The following is a 16,646-nucleotide window of genomic DNA, read 5'->3' as shown; positions in this document are numbered from 1 at the left end:
GGATCCATCAATAGTAACACTAAGCCCATCAACATAATAAAAAAATGTTCAAAAAAGACTCTAGTTGACCACAAAAAGGGCAATAGGGTTTAGGAACTCCTAGATGCCATAGCTAGGAGCCCAAGGGTAGGCCCTGGAAAAGAATACATCAGGCAAAGTGTGCAATTTTGGGTTTAGTAATGGCATGCCACATAGTGGAGAACTATGACTCCAAGTGCGATGCGAAGATTGCAAATGCCAATGTTGGTTGAGAACATCAACCATGGGCAAGTGAGGAACCAACCATCAGTAACCCAATCTAGGTTTATAGCTGGTTACTAAAGTGTCTAGATACTACTTCCAATCTTTCCACCAAGGGCAAGAAGATTGAATGACCACTTTGTGTAACAACTGTGAAGGCATCGTAGAAATTAGAAGATCAAAAGTCTGTCGATTTGGATGAGTGAGTTGGAATTGCACTCACATGTCTTCCCGTGACTATAAGCTCATAGTAACTTTGGAGAAAATATCTTTAGGGGTCCTTATGCTACATTTAACAAAATGAAAAGAACTAGCCCCATGCACCTTAGCCAAGCGAATACCTTGTATAGCAAATAAAGGTGACCACTAGAGATTACGTTGGTTCAAGGAAAGCCCATCTTTGAATCCATTTCCAACCCAACAAAGCTAGGGCTTAACTACTTCCCAAGCTTTCCAAATACTCTTGGACAAAAAGGTACCCTAAATTTGAATAGGTTTAGTGGTAATCAAAAGGATTTGAAACCCAATCCCCTTCTAGGATAGCCACTGAATTGGAAAACCTGAAGAAATACAATGCCTTAATAGAATCTTCAAGTCTTCAATACTAGAAAGAGCTCAAATCACCCATTTGGAACATAAAGTAGTAAATTGCTTCAAGGTGGATAGCAAGATAAGGCCACCAGACTCCTTAGGGAGATAGTAGAAATCCTTGGCAACTCTATGAGAGCCCTAGTGAGAAGCGTTTGTTGCCCAAAGGAAGTCACATAAAAGGCATTCAAGTTTGAGTTACAAGGCCTTTGATGATGGAGCCCAACATGAAGAATAATAAACATGGGTGATGGATAGCAGTTTGGAACAAATCTAGAATTTTCCTACAAGTGAGAGAGGTTTGGTGATCTAATACTCTAGCTTCTTCTCTATTCTGGCAAGAACCACATTCTAGAGCTCAACAACTAAGGCTTGGAATGTGAAGGGGATACCCAAAAAATGAAAAAGTTCCTATGGTGAACATATTTCCATTGGTATTGCTCAAGCCTAGTAGGATGAGGAAGGTAAGACTATCTATAACAAAGGGTTTTGTGCCACTTAATGGGAGACCTTGAAGCAGAAAAGAATGTGTCAAGATATTGCAAATTAGAGGTAACATTCTCTTCATCCTCAATGAGAGTGAGGAAAGAGTCATCTATAAAATGACCATTCACAACTAGTTAGGGGAATCTTGAAGGGAAATACCTTAGACCCTTCTTTCGAAGATGGCATTTCTGAGAAAATACCCAAAACCTTCTATTGCCAAGACATATAATAAGGGCACTAGTGGGTAGCCTCAGTGAATTGAATGATAAAGCCACAATGCTTGAGATTAATGACCACTAATGTAGATGCAAGCAGACACATCTCCAAAAATCATTTGGACTGACTGCAAAAGGGTAGGGCCAAACCCAAGAGCCTAAAGCATGGCTAGGATGAAAGGCCACTCAATCCTATCATAAGCTTTAACAAAATTAGTTTCGAGAAAGATGGCCTATTTCTTGGAATGACAAGCCCATTCCATCCCTTCCCACATAATAATTATATTATCCAAGATATAATAGGACTTGATAAAACCTATTTGTTTAGGATGAATGATCTGAGGAAGAAGATGGCATATTTTGAGTGAGAGAGCCTTGGCAATGATCTTATAGGAAACATTCAAAAATGTGATGGGCCTCCAATTACAGATGTCTTTAGGGTCACCAACCTTAGGTATGAATTTAATATTCCCTTTTTTAATAAGATTACCTAGAGAATGTGAATTGTATGCCTTGATATAAACCTTATGTAGCTCTAGACTAATCTCATCCCAAAATGCTTTGTAAAATTCCCAAGGGAAGCCATCACAACCAGGGGCCTTATCATCTACCATGGAGAAGACAACTTCATTGAGGTCCTCCAAAGTGAGCTTTTTCTCATAGAATGCATATTTTTTTGGGCTAATTTTTTTAGGCATGGTAGCAAAACAAGCCTGCAAGGCTTGGTCCCTAGCCACTGAGGGACGCTGAATTGTGAAAACTTTTTCGTAGTGGCAAACAAAGGCTTGAAGAATATCAGGAAGCTCATAGAGGGTATGTTGAGCCTCTCAAATGTACTTGATCCCCACCATAGAGTGGCATACCCTCAATGCATTAAAAAATCCCTTGGAAGCTTGATCATGAACCTCCAGCCAGTGAAAGCGGGCATTTAGTTGAGCTCTTAGGTCGCATAATTGTCTGCAACTTGTTTCTAATGGCAATGGTTGGCAAGATGAACCTAGAGATCTATATCAAATGAATTCATGACCAGAGCTTCAGTGGCTATATGGAGATATTTGATAGTGGCCTCATAGGATCTCTTGTAGTATGCAGCCAATTGCCTCCCATAAATGCAAAGAAACCTTGCAGTACGGGTGATGGTGTCATTCCATGATTGGATCCTCCTAGAGGATGAGTAGGGCCTACATTCAAGGTTCCAATTTTGTAAAATATGGGTTGCAGTGGGCAGATGGGACAACACAGAAGTATTAAGGTAAAATTGAGTTTTACAATTACGAGGAGGGGTAGAAAACCAAGTAATGGAGAAGTGGATGAGAAAATGGTCTGAAAGAGTCACATTAGGGAGTGAAGTGATAGATAGTAGACTCATATATACTATGATTCTTGATTAGTACCAAGGAAAATCAAACATTTTGTAACACCCTTGAAATAATCTCATTGGCATTCTGAAATATAAAAATTTCTATGATCCACTCCTTCTGAGTGTCATACTTTTGACATTTGAATTTTGAATTGTTCTTGATTAGAATATTGGTCAATCATGCTATAGTATTTTTTTCAATGAAAAGACATGAAAATCTACGAAGGCACATTATTTGAGGCAAAAAACTAGAAGACTGAAAAAATTTAAGGGTGACCCATAATAGAGCTCAAAAAATCTAAAAATAATATGTTGTTGATTTCTAGATTTGTTGGCTTGAAAATTGAAAAACAAAAGAAAAAATATATAACATAGTTGAGATCTCAAAAAACCCACCAAGAATTTGTAAATTATTTTTTGATCCGGTACAAAAAAATTAGGGTTTTTAACAAAAATGGCCCTACTAAAAAATTCACAAAAATGACAAAAATGTGTAGAAAAATCGATGGATCTTGAAAGAAATGGGTTGTAGAACCAAACCATAAGTTAGCCAAATTAGATCTCTTAGAACAAAAATCCTAGTTAGATTATAGAGAGTTTTGAAAGAAAATATGCATGTAAATAATTTTGAAAATAAAAGGAATATAATTTAAACCAAGAAATTATAGTTATTTTAAAAAAAAATTAGAGTATTGGCTATAATACCATATTACAAAGTAAATGGAAAATATTTTCTTAATATTAATAGTGGTCATGAGATCGATTTATAAAAGTGAATGAATGATTTTTCCTTAACAAACAATCATAAAGAATAGAAACATTCTATTCTAGAAATAGTAAGCTAAATATTAGAAACATTCTAATATATATGTATAAGATTACAATAGATAACCATTGGATACTAAATAATGATAATAGAAGCTATCTATTATTGTAATAATTGACTCATAGGAGAGGAGAGTGTGAATTTGCTATGATGGATTTATAAGTTGGAGTGGTGCAATGAGCACGTTGTGGTAAATTTTTGAGATTAATTAAGGGTCTTGGGGATCATATTTGGTTTTAGTTTGGATCATTGTGATGATTTCAAGGTATTGTTTGCATTGTTTGAGGAAAATTAATGTTTGGCGAGGGAGGACTATTATGTCCTCATTTTTAGTCAATTCCATATTGTAGTTGGTTTTGACTTTCTTGGTGACCACTAGCTTTACAAGAGGGGATGTTTGATGTTGGCCATGAGCTGATTTGGCCTAGAGGACTCAATTAACACTCTGTAGATTGAATTTAGACTTTTAGTGTGTTCTCTAAGATTCTTGGGGAAAGTATCCATTGGTTGGCCTCAATTTTTATTATACCCCATTGGTACCATTACAGTATGGTTAGTTTTCTATTCTAATACTTTCTAACAACTTATTTTTAACTTGGGTGTATTATTGGCTCTAGTTTAAGCAATTTTATTAATGTTAATATTTACTAAAATAATTTAAAAATATCCTAATATAATAGCTTTTTGGAGAGGGACTGAAAATTTTGCAAACTATGTTATAATCATCTGATAGAAAAATTTGAAATTTGCATTTTAATTTTAATTAGATTGGTAAAATCATTGATTATTAAATTTGACAATGCTTAACCACTAACTTAAAGATATTATTCTCTAATTTTTTTCTTATAACATTAGTTGAATTATAAGTTCATATAAAAGGATAGTATGAAATGAAACACATTAATATAATGCTTATATATAGCACTATAATAAAAAAAAATGAATATTATATTGATTTATAAACTTACATCATGAAATAATTTTAGAAATGCTTACAATATTTCATGAAGTAATGAGTTAATAATTTATATACATTTAAATTATTAGTAAAATAAAAATGGAAATTATTATTTTCACTATTTTTCCAATAATCTTTAGTATAATACACACACATTTATACCCACATAGAAACATTGACAAGAAAAATTTATTGTATGCTATTTCAGCAATTCAATTTCCCAAATTTGGCTTCTTATGAATTTGGACTCAAGCTTGAAGAAGGATTTCTATGTAGCTAAGTTAACATTTAACTTTTAGTAAAGACTTTTGTTGATAGTATATAGATATATTTGACTTACATATAGTTATTTTTATTTTTTCTATATTTAAATAGGGGATTTTATTGGGAACCTTCAAGAGTTGAAATTGTATCTATGGACACTGACTAAGTCTTCCTATTAGAACTATTTTGCACAAAATTGCTAGGAAAAGCAAGTTGAGAGATGAGGCACCAAGCCACGTAAAATTTGGAAATGGAGCTATACCGTACACTAGTGTTAGTTATCATTGTAGAAAATAGACAACACAAAAATAAATGTTAAACCCAAAGAATGACGAATAACATGAAGATGCAGTAAAACCTATTCATCCCAAGCATTGATTCAATGTCCTATAAGAGTTCCTAACAAACTCACCTTAGGTTTAGCTACCATCTCCTTTCCCAACACTACCACTAGTTAATCATCTCAAACTAACAAACCAGCCTTCTCAAGGGATTGTCAAGTTTACTTAAGTTGTGGATTTGTGTACCATAACCCTTCAAATTGTAATCTCTAAGAATTGGCACACTCTCTAAACATTGGGTAGGTCTGACGTTATTTTAGGTTTGTGAGCACATCCTTTTTCCTTTAGTATATCATCATGGATAGTGAGAATATAATGCACTTTCTAACAATAATATTATCAAAACCCAACTATAATAGTGAAAAGGATCTATGTTTGAAATGGTTCTTGGAATAGTTTTGTAACTATCCAATAATACTCTTGCATGGAGGGAATGCCACTTGTGCCCAAATCAATCCTTTGATGGGGCATAGCATTGTTGAGTGTCATAATTGTCTAAATAACTATGTTGCAGGGTGGGGGGGTGGTTTGTGAATCAGTTATCCAAGGTCAAAATGTACAAATAATTTTTTTTAGTACTTAACATCTATAGGTGCATGCGTTGATTAGATCATCCAATATCTTAATCCTTAATATATTACAACCCTAGGTCAAATGAACATTGTAGTAATGTAAACATAAATTAACATAAAATTATCCACATAATTTGGACACAAGAATTCAATGTGGAAACCCAATTTAGCAAAAAATGTGAGAAATATGATACCAATTTTCACTCTTCTGAAGTGAGCCCTATGAGGAGCCAACCATGTTAAAGGTTATAGTACACACTATTAAATGTGACCTAGTTAAAGGATTTCAATCACCCTATTAGAAGTGAGCCTTTTTAGAGAACTTTAGAACATTCTATTAGAATGTCACCCTATTAAAGAATTTACTCATGACTATTAGGTCAACCTTAACCCAAAGGATTTATCTAGACTAGTATAATTGATAGAAAGTAGTAGTAGGACTTGATCTGATAATAAAGAAACCTCACTTTTATATTTCAAATCTCTAAGTCAATTCTCCATTCTTCTTGTCATTCAATCTCTTTTCTCTCTGATAGCTTGTTCACCCCTTCAAGAACTCACCACCTTAATCCTTCTTTCTTATATGCCATCTATAGATCCATTCATTTGGCCACCATATGAAGCAAAACCTTAAGAATCCTAGTCTTTTCAATCACACTATGAGTTCTTGACTAGTTTTTCTCTTCTAGCCTTGTCTCTCATTAAATAAGAAATTTAGATCTCTTATGGGTCGATCTCAAAAACTGCTTCACCATAGGTTTAGGTTAGATTAAAGGAATCCTCTGTCATTTATATATTGCTCCTCTAGAAGCTTCTCTTACAATACTCATTAAATTCATCTCACAATGGTTTATCTTGACTTTTATGACACTAACTCATCAATCTTATCTTGAACACACTTCACACAATTCAAGAAATCAACTTTGTTGGCTCAAATTCATAGAATCTTTAATTAAGCTCTTTATGATGTCACTCAACAATAAGTAACATCTGACACTTGACTCACACTGGGTTGCTTGACATCTAAAAAAATTAATTGGCCAATAGAGAAGTTTAATGCCGCTTGATACTAAATAAATTTTTTCTATTCCTCAACATATACTATCTTTCTTTTGTTAATTAACACACTAATTTTATGTTCGGCTTGAACTAAATTGGCTTAGCTCCTACTGTTCACTTGGTTAAGATTGACAAACACATTTGATAACATAGTCTTCTTTAACTCTTAGCTTTCATGACCTTTCATTACATCCTTAAGTAGATAAAAAATAAACTATATCATCAAAGTCTTATCTATTCTTAGTGCACCTTTTAGAAACCATAAAACTCAACCTTTCTCTATGTACTCTTGGTATTCTTTCTTTTCAAATCTTCTTCACCAATTAAACAAATGATAGCATTTAGATCAAATTAAGGATTTCTCTAACGAGAAAGAAGTAGGTTTGACACCTTTGGAAAAATAATGATTGTTCCACATTCCTATACTTTCAAAAATCTTCTTTTTCAACATTCTCCCTCTTTGGCCTTGATGGAAAACCAATACTAACAAAAATACCAAAAATAAAACTTAATACCTTGTATTGAAATCTCTCCATCTATCCATATTCAACACTTCATTATAGGCTACCCTCAAACTCTTTGTTCTGATCAAATATCTTTGTGTACCTCCTTTGTAGCATTCCATCTATCTCTATCAATAATTTATCCCTCTTTCTTCTATTTCATATTCTCCTTCAATAATCTTCATTATGATATTATCCCTCTTTGACAACAATGCCAAATACACATCATCTAAATATGTAGATATCAACATTTAAGGTTCTCCCTTTGTCAGTTTCCTTTTCTTGTCCATATATTTTGAAGACAAATCTTGTGTTATTCCTTGTTACTTCACCATTCTGATCTAACTTGTTTATGTACACACACTTGGTTCCAATAACATTCTTTTTTTCTTGTTTGAGTACTAGTGACTAGGTTTTGTTCTTCACAATCTGATGAATTTCATCATTCATAACTCTAATCCATTCTTCATTCTCCAATGCATCCTTTACTGATTTAGGTTTGTTTACACTTAATAAGCATGTTGCACTCCTTAATTTTTTTCTATCATTTTTCAACCTTCTTTATCTATAATGATTTTTTTCATCAAGGCTATGTCTTTTGACATATTTTTATAATCTTGGGTTTTTTCTTCTTTCTTCAATAGGTTATTCTTGAAGTTCAATCTTAGGTTCATTGTACATTTCTCTATTAGGTAACTCAACATTCCTCTCTTGTAAGTTGATCTAAACATCTTAATGTACCTTATCTTCTTAGGGTAACTCTGTCCTTGATTACAACTTGACATCCATTGTCTATGAATTATTAGTCACTAATTCTTTTTGATTAAAAGATTAATTCTTAGGTTCCTCAATGGTCTTTCCTTCATAGTAATATATAAAAGTTTTGTAGTCCTCAAGTTTCATTTCTTCTTCTTCTTCATGTACCTTTGTATATTCATTAACTTTCACATTTTCACTTTCAACAATCTTGTTAGTGTTAGTATTTAAAAACTTATAAGCTTTACTTCTTGTGGAATATCTTAGGAATATAAATTCATCAATTTTTTCATCAAGTTTACCTTTTCTATAGTCCTTACGAATAAGGCACATGCTTCCAAATACCTTAAAATACTTTACATTGGGTGAGTGCCCATACATTAACTCGAAAGGTGTGAAATTTGTACCTTTCTTAACTTGTACTATGTTCAAAGTATAGACAACTTTACTAACAGATTCTCTCCAATATTTCAAAGCAACATTCTTCTCCATCATTAGTGTACTAGCACAATCCATTACAAATATGTTTCTCCTTTTAGCTATCTCATTTTGTGGAGGTGTCCTTAGTGGAAAATTTTATCTTTTGATTCCTCTATCATTGCAAAAATAGTTCAACTCATTTTATGTAAATCTCCACCTCCATAAGATCTTAGACACTTCACACTTTTACCTATCTCCTTTTCAATTCTTTCCAAATACCACTTAAAAATTTGATAAACATCATATTTTTTTCTTAAAAACATCATTGGACCATCACCCTAGAAAAATCATCAACAAATAAGATAAAATACTTGTCACCTTTGTAGCTTCATACATTAATTGCTCCACGCAAGTTAGTATAAACTAACTCAAGAATTTTGTTTGAGGTATGAGTCTTACTCTTAAAAGTAGATTTTGTCTTTTTTCTTAACTAACACTGCTCGAAAATCACATTTTCAGGTTTCCTTAGTTTTGGAAAACCTATGACTCTCTTCATCTTACTGATATTGACCAAGTTGTCAAAATTTACATGTCATAACCTCTTGTGCATTCACCACACATCATCAAATGGCACAAAAATACAAATTTCGTCATTCATTTCAATATAAAATAGGTTACCTCTAGTTTGATCTCCACTTCAAATGAGTTTACCATTAACATCATAGATTTTTTCCTTCTTGTTACCAAATTCAACTTTGCATCCTGACCTATTCAATTGTAACACACTCAGTAAATTATAGTTAAGTCCTTTCACATAGTAAGCATTGTCATACATGATCTTTTCTATTAGTCTTCTTGATCCTTTACCTTTGATTAGACATTTTGCATCATTACCAAATCTAACATTATTTCAATGATAGTGATCAAGGGTGATGAAGTTACTTTTGCTTCTAGTTATGTGATGGGAACACACGCTATCACTGATCCATCTATCCTCTTTGGTTACATAAGATACAAATGTAGTTGCCCCAAATCCATCAAATTCATCTTTCATAGCAAGATGGTCAACCTCATCATCATGATCATTTGATTCCTTCTCCTTGTTTAGCTTAGGTACACCCTTCCTTTACATCTTGACCTTTAGATTTAAGTACCTTAAAAATTTTCCTCTCAAGCACCAAGAGCTTTGATACCAACTTTTAGAATATTTATTATAATTGAGAGGAAGGGTGAATAAGTTATTGAAGGTCCAAATGTACAAATAAAACTTTTGAGTACTTAACATTTGTAGGTGCATGCATTAATTAGATCATCCAATATCTCAATCCTTAATATATTACTATCCTAGTCAAATGAACCTTGAAGTAATGTAAACATAAGTTTTCGAAGTATTAGGTAGCAGCCAAAAGGAAGGAGGCTAACTATGAGTTAAAAAAAAGTTGAAGGATCAACTAGAGGTTACCTCCCAATTATTTAATAGATAATAATTGTATACTTCAAAAAACATATAAGTTCTAGAATAGAAAAAATTGTTACCATCAATCCTATTACTAATCAACAAAAAAATGGAAAAGTATTCAAGAAACAAAGGATCATATTGCTGCTATCAATCTAGCACTTAATCATAGAGATATACGTAATAAAGCCCCATAGGGAACCAAGTTCAGAGTGATCAAAAACATAAAAAATAGAAGAAAAAACATAATCAGGGCTAACTTCCCTCATTATTTCTTGGTTCCTCATTCTTCTTCTCCTCAAGCTCATCCCTATTCATGTCCATTGCCTCCTCTTTAACAAATTTTTCTAGGAGCATCTTAAACCAATCCTTTCCTAGGAAGTGATAAATAGAGTGTGTAGTTTCACTCTCCTTTCCCAATTCCTAAACATCCTCATTCACCTACAAGAAATAAAATGTAGTTGCAATGAAATGCATAACTTTTGCGTATAATTCTACTAGGGTGTCAAATTTTTGATAGATGCCAATGTGATTTTCTACCATCTCTTTGATTGATTGCTCTAGCTAAGCCTTTCTTTAGCTTTGGTTGTGCATATGCTTCCCTTTTTTCCCCACACCTCTAGGAGTACCTTTCATGGGGGACGTAATGTCCTCCCCCCAACTTCTAGTAAAGTATATGACAACTTTACGCATATTTGAGATGTGTGAGGGACTAGGTGGGCTAGAGATAGTCTTCTTTCCAATGTCATAGGTGGGATAAAGAAAAGTTCCTAACCAATAACATGCTAATAATTTTCACTCTTCTAAAGTGAGACCTTTGAGGAGCCAACCTTGTTAATGGTTACAACACACATGGTTAAATATGACCTAGTTAAAGAATTTCAATCACCCTATTAGGAGTGAGCCTTGTTTGAGAACTTTGGAATATTCCATTAGAATGTCACCTTGTTAAGGGATTCATTAATGAGTGTTAGGTCAACCTTAATACAAAGGATTTATCCAGATTCATACAATTGTTAGAAAGTAGCAATAGGAATTGATCTAATAAAAATAAATCACTTGCAAATTTGAGATTTGTACGTCAATACTCCATTTTGTTTTTTATTAAATATACTTTGTCTCTGATAGCTTGTTTTCCCATTTGAGAATTCACCACATTAAGCCTTCTTGCTTAGTATGCCATCTATAGATCCATTCATTTTACCACCATATGAAGCAGTACCTTAAGACTCCTTGTCTTTTCACACACACTCTAACTTCTTGACTGGCATTTTGCTTCTGGCCTTATATCTCCTTAAATAGGAAATATAGATCTCTCGCAGCTCAATCTCCAAAAATTCTTTACCGTAGGTTTAGGATAGATTAAATGAATCCTCCCTCATTTCTATTTTGTTCCTCTAGAAACTTCTCTTACAATCCTTTATAAATTCACCTCAAAATGGTTTATCTTAAGTTATGTACCACCAATTCTTCAATAATATCTTTCACATGCTTCACACAATTAAATAAATCAACCTTGTTTGCTCAAATTCATTGAATCTTCAATTAAAATCTTTATGTTGTCAGTTGACAATAACTAATCTCTGATGCTTGCTACATACTAGGTTGCTTGGCATCCACTAAAATTTACTTGGCGAACACAATAGACTGTTGTCACTTGAAACTAACTAAATTTCCTCTATTTCTCAACACATAATTTCTTTCTTCTATTATTTTACACATACTTATTTTCTTCTTGGCTTCAACTAATTTTGCTCAGCTCCAACTATTCACTCGATCATGCTTTGGAGACAAATTTTACAACATAGTCTTCTTTATCTCTTAGCTTTCATAACCTTTCATTATAGCCTTAAATAGGTAAACAATAAACTATATCATCCATGTCTTATATGACCTCAGTGCTCCTTTTTGACACCATATAACTCAACCTTTCTCTAGGTACTCTTTTTATTCTTTCTTTTGATATCCTATTTATCAATCAAAAAAATGATAGCATTCTGTTCAAAGTAAGCAATTGTTTCACCAGCAAGTAGCAAGTTTGACATTAGTGATAAAATAACTATTGTTACACATTCTTATACTTTCAACAATATTATTTTTCAGGACTGTAGTTTGTTTGGTTTGGGCTTTATTGAAATATCTTGATTTGTAATGGGTTTTAGGGTCCCTTCAAAGCCTGTTTATCTTATCAAAAACACTATTATTTTTTAACATACTTTTCAGGCTTTATCAAATACCTAGAAAATAAATTTCCCTCTTAGAGTTTTAGTTTTGTTACCCAAAATTTTAAAGTTTTATCCATTCTTTAAGAGTAGTTTGGGTGTAGCTAATCCTAGTTTGGTTAGACCCAATCCTTCTTGTGAACATTGAGCCTGACTATTGGATGTTTCCTACCTACCAAGTAGCTAAATACTTCTCATGGCTAGGTAATTAGACATCTTGCAACAAGATTCTAGCAATCCATACATCTACACTCTAGTTTGAATTTTTTTTGGCCAAATAAAAGAGAATTTTTTTAAAGAGAGAATTAGTTTGGTTGACTCTTCAGTTTCCTGTAAGTTGTTTCTTTCTTGAAAAAATACCTTTTGACTAAGTTAATAATGAAGCATTGACACTTGAACCTAGTTTTGAAACCATTGCATGATGCCAACAATTTTTCAGGAACCTCTCTAATCTTTGAAAGAGTTTGTGAAGCAATTTTAAAGGGAATTTTAACTCAGGTCATTAAGATGTGATTGAATCATTGGTGATAACAATTAAAAAGTTTTTATGTCTAATTGATGATGCTAAAGATAAAAAGGAGAGGGAAAAGGTGGTCAAAAAGGAAGTAAAAGGGGAGAAATTTGTTCTCAGTGAATAGTTATTTTGTAATTCTTATGTAATTATAATCTTCAAAGAAAATGTAAATTCATCTCTACGTCAGAATATTGGCATTAAGTTATGTTGCATAAATCTTGGTTTGCTTAGCTGCTACATTTTGGTTGTCTAATAAGACGAAAACTTATGGACTACAAGAATTTTATTGCTCACGTAGTATTGTAAGGTATTAATTGGACTTGTTATTTGATTTTTCTATCTTTACTTAGCATGTCATTACATGTGCAAAGGATGAAAGTATTAAGATCAACTTTAGAGATCAAATATTTTTTTAGGCCTAGGATTCAAGTAGATACTTGCATGATCTTTAAATACAAGTTTGGATAGAATAATATTATCATCCTCAATTTTGTTGGGCAAAACATTTAAACATTTATTGCAAATTATCAAGCTCAATATAATATTACATATTATGTTCTATTCTAAATTCTAAATCTAGATTAAGATTAGAGATTCTTAGTGTGTTTCTCTATCATGACTAGAATAGTAATTTAATTGAGGTTTGTGTTGGTTTCTATCATCTACAAATGCCATTTACAAGACTACTTTTGAAAATTTGGTAATAAATGAGTTACAATCATTTTGTGGAAAGTAATAACATTTTTAAAGATTCATAAGCATACAAAGTGATTCAAAACTCTCATCACCAAAATGTTGTAGGACTATTTTACCACCCATTCTTGTTAATTTTTTCCCTAAGGAGATGACAATTTAGCAATTTCTAGAATTTTAGGAGAGATAAAGCACAAACCTCTGTCACCCTTTTATAAAGGAAAAGGCTGATAAAAGTATAATTGTTCACCTTGAATGACATAAAATTGGTACTATTATTTTGAATTTGGAAATGAAGTAAACTAATGAAATGTGTAGAAATCGATGGAGTTTGGGATTATAATTTTTAATAATTATCTGGAATAAGAAATGATATATTTTCCTAATTTTTATATAATTTTTTTTAGCTATTGAAAAATCTAAAAATTAGGGGTCTAATTCCCACCACAAAACTATATGGAAATAAACTTATTTTCCTTTGATCTTAGACTATGTTATAGATAACATATATAACTACAACAATCACAAACAAAATTTGACTTTAGACCTATGTTTTCTCTTTTATAAAGATTCAAATTTCAACTCACCTAAAGTAGATAGTTTTCATCTACCAACACTTTTTTTGAAACAAATCCATTCTAACTAGGAGAAAAATTATAGATTCTAGAAGACGAGTCTCTCGTCTAGAATGTCATATAATTTTTTTATTTTTTTGATATTATTTAATATTTTTTTCCTCAAAACTGACATCTTTTTGAGTGTTAAAATATGTGCTTGTAGAATTTTTTAATTAAAATATACTATCTCTAATTAAAACACTATAAACTCTATGTGAGAATATTCTTGACTCTGAGTTCTATAAAATGGTGTTTATATGTTATTTAGAAAATTTAATAAAAAATAGTAAGATTTATTGAAACATTAGTTTTTTGAAATAATTTTATTTCTTTAGTAATTGGATACAAAGTAGTATAAAATATACATTATTAGACATTTCCAAATGGAAAAGTGTGAGACCATATGTAACTTAGCTAGAATGAGTTTATCTAGATCATATGTTTGAAATTTTTTTATTTTTAGATAGAAATACCCAAATTCAGTCATTTTGATAAGTCATCCTGAAAGGTGACACAACTTTATACTTTTACTCAGGAATATATTATAGGAAACAAATCAAGGTATACAAAGTTGAAAATTTGAATTAAATTATAGATATTTGGGCTTTGACACATTTCTCTCAAACTTCTATGTTTCATCATCTATATTTGCATGGCCACCCATCTTCCCAAATGTTCTTTTACAAATCTCCTTGTATGATTATCTACTCTGCTACTGTATTGTTCTATGTGTGTGTGTGTGTGTGTGTGTGTGTGTGTGTGTGTGTGTGTGTGTGTGTGTGTGTGTGTGTGTGTGTGTGTGTGTGTGTGTGTGTGTCTATATATATACATATATATTCCATTCCAAATCTTTATATGGCTTGGTTACATATTCACTCCATCCATTTACTACTCATCTTATTTTGCTTAATTCTTAAGGGATTCAACCCTTTGTCTTGCAGTGAAGAGACCAGTGAATTGTGCTAGACCTTGGAGGACAATGAAGACAAGTTGTGTACTAATTTTGAAATAGTTGACATCCTTTACCATACTATGGTGTTGCTTACAATTGAAAATGTCAAAATTGAGGAAGTTTTTGAGATTTTAAGAGCTCAATTTAGTAAATTGGGCATTGAAGAAAATAATAGTAGAAAAAGGATTAGTGGAAGATTTTTCTTAAGGAAAATGAAAATAGAAATGGATAATATCATACAAATGACAAAAGAGTTAAAAATAATTTATATCATAATGATGCTTTCTATAAGAGACAAGTTTTCCAATCAACATTTAGTGCAAGCTATATTACAATGTATCCAGTGCATTCAAAATATGTAAAAGAGGTTTACCAAATTTTACAAGAATTTTCAATTGAGGCAAGAGATTTTGATTGATATAAAATAAAAAGCTTATTTCAAACTACTTAGTTTTTTATTTTTATAGATTATGTTTTGCAAGATTTGTGTCTGCACAACAGATTCTAAGTTGTAAGCTCTTGACACATTTGTATATTTCTTTAAACTTCATTTCCAATCCATCCATCCCTCTCTCTCTCTCTCTATTTATATATCATGATATTTACTTCTAAGGAAAAAATGTGTTATAAAAACATAACTTAAGATCTAAATAATGCATAGATAAAGGCTTTGTTCTTGGTTATATTGCATGCTATTTGTGCTTGATTAAATTGCATGCTATTTTCATATAAGGAAAAATGACACTATAAAAATAATCTTAAGACCTAAATATAATCTCTAAATAGAGGCCTCCAATTAAATGCAACATACTTAATACTGAAATGTTCAATTAATTTGATATAAAATTTGGTCAATGTTATCCAACCATTGGGTTAAAGAAGAGATGTCTAATGGTCTCTTGAGTCACGATTTAAGTTGGTTTTCTCTTATAAATGAGTTTGCAATGCAAAAGGAATATTTTGGATGGTCTAAAACATTGAAGAGATGATATGAAAAATACATAGTTGTTCAAGCTAGAAGAAAATTCTATGCTCAATGGAGTTTTCAAGTTTGGGTGTTTTAGGGGACAGGTATGTGTTTCTAGTACAGGTATGGGTCAAAGCAAAAATTTAGGGGGACAATAATTTAGGGTAATACAAAATTCAAATACGCATATCATAAGAGTGATAAACCAGTCACTATACACATTTTATAAGATCAATACATGAAAAAATATCAAATGAAAAATGTCAGGTACTTCCATTGCAACAATATGACATACATATACTAAAATTCAAAATAACATAAAGAGAAGTCCAACTAAAATAATAAAATACTAGCTACTAAGTGCAATATTCTTCATTGTTGTTTCTACTCTATATTTTTTTTAACTCCCAACACGTATGAAAAATCTAAAATTGAGTAGAAGAGTTAATGTTTTAGTCTTCTAATGAGACCAAATAGGGTTTGTAGTTTTTTTATATTTTTAAACCAATGTGTAGTCCATGCAAACACCAAAAAAAAAATATTATTATTATTTTTTAGGGTGTTTTGATGTTATCTATCCGACTAGAAAAATGATGATGACCAATTGTATCTATATCTAGGACATTTTTGAATTTGG

The 16,646-nt window shown here is 31.8% G+C and overlaps 1 pseudogene; it reads left to right on the top strand.

Moving 5' to 3' along the window:
- Nucleotides 1-15,404, top strand: part of LOC149543642 (histidine biosynthesis bifunctional protein hisIE, chloroplastic-like) — a 207,860-nt pseudogene extending 192,456 nt beyond the window's left edge.
- Nucleotides 15,405-16,646: the final 1,242 nt, after the last annotated feature.

This window comes from Cupressus sempervirens, chromosome 8, assembly GCF_028749045.1.
Source record: "Cupressus sempervirens isolate cs-2001-9-10 chromosome 8, ASM2874904v1, whole genome shotgun sequence".
NCBI classification, from domain to species: domain Eukaryota; kingdom Viridiplantae; phylum Streptophyta; class Pinopsida; order Cupressales; family Cupressaceae; genus Cupressus; species Cupressus sempervirens.
The sequence above is the reverse complement of the archived record's forward strand: the minus strand, read 5'-3'. Positions and strand labels throughout refer to the sequence as shown.